Raw genomic sequence first — 6,000 nt, 5'->3', positions numbered from 1 at the left:
CGAGCGAGAAGCGACGGCATCGGTGCTACTGGATCTGGGCTTACGATCGTAAGATTTCAACGGAGGGGCATTCAATCGAGCAGTAGACAAATTTTCAAGCACTTTCCTGTTTGATGATGGACTCGGGATTTTAATTTGTGGACTTGAATCTTTGCCCTTAGGTGAAAGGCTTGTACTCCTTTTCTTGGGCAGTAAACTCCTAGCCCTTATTTCAGGTGTTCTGCTTAAAACCTTTCTCCGAGGTGATGGACTGGTAATTCTCCGCTTGGTATGTGGACTTGAAGCGTTTGATGCACTGGATTTTGGTTTCGGAATGGCACTGGGCCGAAAACCTCGCAAGCTCTTGGTTTTTCTCAACGGCGAGGTAGATGTTCCATTTGTAAACTCCGACTCTCGATATGATTTCTGGCCATTAGAATGAGATAATAAACTTTTAGGAAGAGACTTCGAATCGATTTTTGGGATAGTTTGATTTTCGATATTTTTATTCCGTTTACGATTTTGAACCATTTTTAGAGCCACTGTTGGGCAGTCAAACTTTCAAATTTGCTGCTATAACTATCGCATTCCTCCGAGGATAAAGAGCCCCGTGAAAATAGTAGTAACAAAAGATTCAAGGTTAGATCCAATTCAAGACTGCAGCAGGTATACCGAAATTGTAACAATTGGAAGAAATGTTTCTGAAGCAACTAAATTACGTGCGTATATCTTGAGTAACATCAACTCCTAACAGATTATGGCTACAAGTTTCAAGCTATCGACTTTGACTTTCACAAGTTGTTTGACCTCTGTTTTGTTGAGTTTTATGCAACTTAGTATGAGATAAAAGGAGAAACACGCGTATACACCACAGTGAAGTATTCTTGATTTGCACGAGCACGAAGCTACCATGAGGATAATGGCGACGTTGGTCCTCCACCCAAGACTTTTATACCATCGACCACCCGCCTTCGCCGTCGGCGCTGCCCTCGATCTGGACCCCAGACGACGGAAACGTCGCCAAGGTTCCTTGATGATCATAGGGGCATAGCACCGTACCCACAATTATGGGTCGGGCTAAAGTAAAATGAATCAGTTATGAACCATGGAAATCTTCTGGAACTTCAATGAATTACTCGGAGATTTAGCAACAACGAGAAAATGTAAAAATTAGCGAAGAAAATTGAAGGCACTCACTTCCCCTGAAATATTGCACAATAGACGTGTATGACAAAGTCGATGGTCACAACGTCTTGCATTAACGATGGCCAACAAGCAGTAGTCCGAAGCTATAAGACGTATATGCTTTTCCAAACTGGAAGTAAATCAGTGTACGCCAACATATTTACACTATCCTAATTCCTATACCACACGGGACTGCAAAATAGCCACTAAAATGATGTTAATAAAAATTTCTATAGAAGTACTATTCGAAAATTAGTAGAAAAATGCGCGCCAAGATTTAGGCAACTGTAGCTTTAGACAGAAATGTAGCAAAGCAAACCCAATGAATATGCAAAATGGAGATTCATATTCAACTATTTATGAAGTATATGCAATGTCGAGAGGGATTCTAAAACGAATCAATCACGTTTTAAGCGTCATCCCGTTGTTCAACGTACGTAATCATGCATTTAACTGAACGAGAACAAAATTTGTATTCATGCATATAAGTTAGTCCATGGGAAAAAGTTATACTTATAAAAAAATTAACTTTACAATAAGACCCTGATAAATTATAAAGTTGTTAGATTCAGTTATTTCAACAATTATTTTCCATCGGTACAGGTGTTATGAATAAATTACGAGTTTTAAATAATAATCTTGACGGGAAGTGCTTCGAAAGTAAGTTTTTTGTAACATGCCGGTAGCTAATAAAAATTTTGCCCTAAAAAGCATATTACTAGTCTAAGTTAAACAAATTATGCCATTGATATGTCTGGCACAAATAATATTATCAAGAATAAACCTTTAAAAACGGGGCGCACTGATCAAACTGCTATTTGTTTAATTTAAAAGATCAGCTCAGTCTCGAAAATATGATTTTATGAATGGCCCTATATACTTGGAACATGTGATTTTCATCAAATTCAGTGAATAGTTTGGGTGACAACGGTAGATGATGAGCAACGAAAATTTCGCAATAGTGAACCTTCGCTGTGAAGGCAACACTCGTAACTAAGCGATGCATTAACTGATAAAAAATATCACGTACGTTCAGCAGTTAAAATACTCATTGAACGAATAATAACGAAAGCATTCAATATATCTGATAATAAATTAACGAATTACCTAAATGTTATGAAATATTGAATCAACCATCTATATAAAACATGGATCGAAATAACAATAATACATATTTAAATGAACAACCTTTAATAATACTGAAGGCACAATTTGAAGCTAACGCAATCATGGTGACCTAAGAGAGCAAACAAGAACCTCACAATTATTTATATAGACAATGGCTATAGACCATGAGTATTAACTGCGCATCATTACGATCTCGTGAATGAATCAATCGCACAGAACGAGAAAAAACTTGTCATCACCGAATGCCAGCGAAAGAAGGCAGTAAATAAATAATTCAGCGATTGCAGCTGTAAGCCTGCATGGCAGATAAACTATAATTACCGCCCACATAATGACAGGATATGCTCTAAAATTTTGAGATAAAAACGATAGTTTGTGATAAGCGTACAACCAACTTCAGCAGAATTAGCTAACTCTGCCTGAAAATTCTTGATAAGTTTTGTTATAATGCTTCCTTCATGTTTGAAGTATGCGACTTTTTATTACACCTCATTCATAAATTCTCCTTTTAGTTTCCTCGACCGTTTACGTTTCGGAAGTAACAAAATATTATTTTTTAGTCCAAATAATAGGTAATGAGTATATCACGGGAAACCTAATATGGTTAAACGGAAGATATTCCATTAAATAAATGGCAAAACGTACTGTACAACCATTACTTCAATCAATTCTCAATACCATGCAGTTTGTTAGAAAAATTTAACAGGATAGCACGTAGAGATAAGATTAAATACCGAAGTATAGAAAGAAAGAAAAATGCACATGCTAGACTACCACTCATAACAAAATTCTCTGGTTGGTCCGAGTTTTCTAAATAAGTAGCAATTTAGAACGTATTAAGCAACATATAGCTAGCAAGCATCATCGTTCAAAAACTGAGAAAATATTTTTTTAGGTGACACAGGAAATTTCGAAGCGCGCATCCAAGAACGTGACTTCGAAAGTTTGCTACCTTTCAGGATGCACAAAATTGAGATAAACTGCCTTATATCACTGTAACCATATGATTTCCATCAATAATTTTATCACGAACTCAGAGGTCATGCAACTGTTGAGTTTCCACGAGAACAAATGAACATTTGTTCAAAGTTCGTCATGAAGATCACAGTAATTATCCATGGCCATCCGAGAACAAACGAAATCGTGTTTTGTCTCTATAATAAAAGCAAAGTATAGTTATTTTATCAGTTATATTGTGGTCCTATTTAAAATAAACGTAGAAGATTCTCAGTTATAAGCAATATGTACATACGATTCACATTCACCTATTGCGTTACAGAAAATTTTTCTTATGCCTCATATGGACACAGAATGTGATTCAGTTAATGCATTCAAATTTTAATTAATAGCCACAGCTGAGAATAATCAAGTCAGACTACGCAACCAATAATCTCTTGAGGCATGGAAAGCGCCATTAAAAATGACATGTATATTACATGTTGCAAATGAACTATCACGATTCAATGACACACTTAGAGAGTGATAGACCTGGACCGAAAAAAAAAGATGTTCCGAGTTTTTTTGAACGCATAGCGTTCAAAGCCAGACTAGGCTCTGTCTGGCTCCGGAAATCGTGACAGCGCGTCTTGAGATCAAAATAACGAAAATGCAACGCAATTAACCGGCCCGACGCCCCGCATGATCTGATCTTCGGCAGACGAAAAACGACCATTGAGTCGAGCGCTCGATAGGAGAACAAGAGAACAAAAACATCGAAGTAACGGAAATCTCGGACGATCTCAGCCCTCGATGTCTTCCTCGCCTACAGTGAAGAGGCTGAACAGTAGCTGAATAGTTTAATTGATGATTAGACAAAGTTATATTATACGGTAGTGTTAGAAGCTGGCTTAGAGTTAGCCACCAGTGAAAATAACTTATACGTACGTGTAATATTTATGTATCACCAGAAAATTTTGTAGCATAAATCTACTATGATGCCAATAATTTACTTCCAGTGAACAATTGGGGTTTCTCATATGGCAATCTATGGAGAGAAGGACAATGTGGGAAAAGTTCGCTTTCACTTTCTGGTTGAAGGCTCATCAACAAATAAAGAGTTGAAGTTAGATAATGACAAGGCCACTCGAGCAAGTTAACTTAACCTGAATTCTTTGCAAGTATAATAGCCTCATATTGTATAGAGCACAACTGCTTCCAAGTAAATAGCTCGGGATGGGAGCCATTAGGACATATTGACCTGAAAGCCAAAACTTTGCCCAAATATATTATATCAAATTGTTTGGATCACTTCTCAAAAAAGGTATAATTTCCTGCATATAAATGCATACATACATATTTATAGTGGAATTTTCGGAAAAAAGGCGCCGTGATATATAGGGTCGAACTCTCACTTTTAGGAAAAGTACGATGTTCAATGGTGAATGCCGTTGGTGCTATACCAATATCTTATGGCACTTATTCTATAGTCTTAGTGCTGTTAAAAACGATGTTCATCAAGCAAGCTTGTTGATTAATTGCACCGAGAAAAAACAAAACGCACAAGAAATAACAACGCTGCATCACAACTGAAATTATAGTTAAATCATGAACATCCAACAACACATCCGTGGCCCATAAACAGCAAGTAATTGTCAGCAGTGATGCTGAATCATGCGTTGCAGTGGTCACAGATCATCACGTCGCCAATCAATTTGTCTATTACCACTGCCTTTCAATACCAGACATGGAAAAATAGTTACTGTTTATAGTCTGCGACTGAGAATCCACAAGGAATTTGATGGTCGCCACGCCCTTGATATATTCTAAGTATTTTACAATTCCACAAAAAAAAAAAAATAATAAAAAGCACCACAGGAAATCCTTTCTTGCTCTCGTAAGTAACATTCGAGCTTCATATCAGATTTGATTGTCAAAACTACACTAAGCTTGAATCTTACTCGCCCCAATAGCACATGCATGTCGCCGCGCCCATGCACATGTTATGTGTCTCGTAAGTCACATTACAAGATCAGTGAGCCTAATCCAGAACTTGGATGGGATGCATGAATGAGTGCACTCACTACACACTACAACACAGCCCGTCTCAGCCCTCGTAACGCATTCACTAAAATATTCCATCCTGAATTAAAGTGCAACTCTTTCCGTTACACTCCGACATTCCCGTCTTACTGAAATACTCTTGGCAATATTATGCCTAAACTGTGAGGCAACATTTCAGAGCGCAATCGGACAATATAAGCTCTGAATTTATTACAGTGTTAGTACACGAATTGTGAGAATTAGCTGACCGTTAAATTATCGTCCAGATAAATAAATTTTATACGCACGTTCCATGGTACATACTTTTTGCATGAGAGTTATAGTAATGTGTGTACAGAGTAGATCAATTTCTTAATAATTTAATCATGACACAAATGTAGAGGAATTGAAGAGCATCGGTAAATTTGATCGATTATTGAGCCAATTAAGAGCACTCGAGGATTGCATTTGAATTTAATACGAATCATTTTGAATTTTGATTAAAATATAAATCTTAGGTAGCCAACAATAGTAATGAGAACGATCAACGCGGCTAAATAACGAACAAAATCTACAAAACAACACTGTAAAGTGATCAGTTTCAAATTATGGCAGTCACAGCACGCACCAACAGGTAGTTGCGCAAACGACTACGGCATACCTTGTATATAGGCTTGCTGTGGCATGCTAAACAAGTTTAAATGTTACTGGCCCAGTCGTAGTCTTACC

At 37.2% G+C, this 6,000-nt stretch overlaps 1 pseudogene; it reads right to left on the bottom strand.

Annotated features, from left to right (window-relative positions):
* Positions 1–211: 211 nt before the first annotated feature.
* The window catches only part of LOC108669507, a 47,038-nt pseudogene continuing 41,249 nt past the window's right edge, over positions 212–6,000 (bottom strand).

The sequence above is a fragment of the Hyalella azteca genome, unplaced genomic scaffold, assembly GCF_000764305.2.
Source record: "Hyalella azteca isolate HAZT.00-mixed unplaced genomic scaffold, Hazt_2.0.2 contig12328, whole genome shotgun sequence".
In the NCBI taxonomy this organism is placed as follows: domain Eukaryota; kingdom Metazoa; phylum Arthropoda; class Malacostraca; order Amphipoda; family Hyalellidae; genus Hyalella; species Hyalella azteca.
This window is presented reverse-complemented; position numbering and strand designations above follow the sequence as displayed.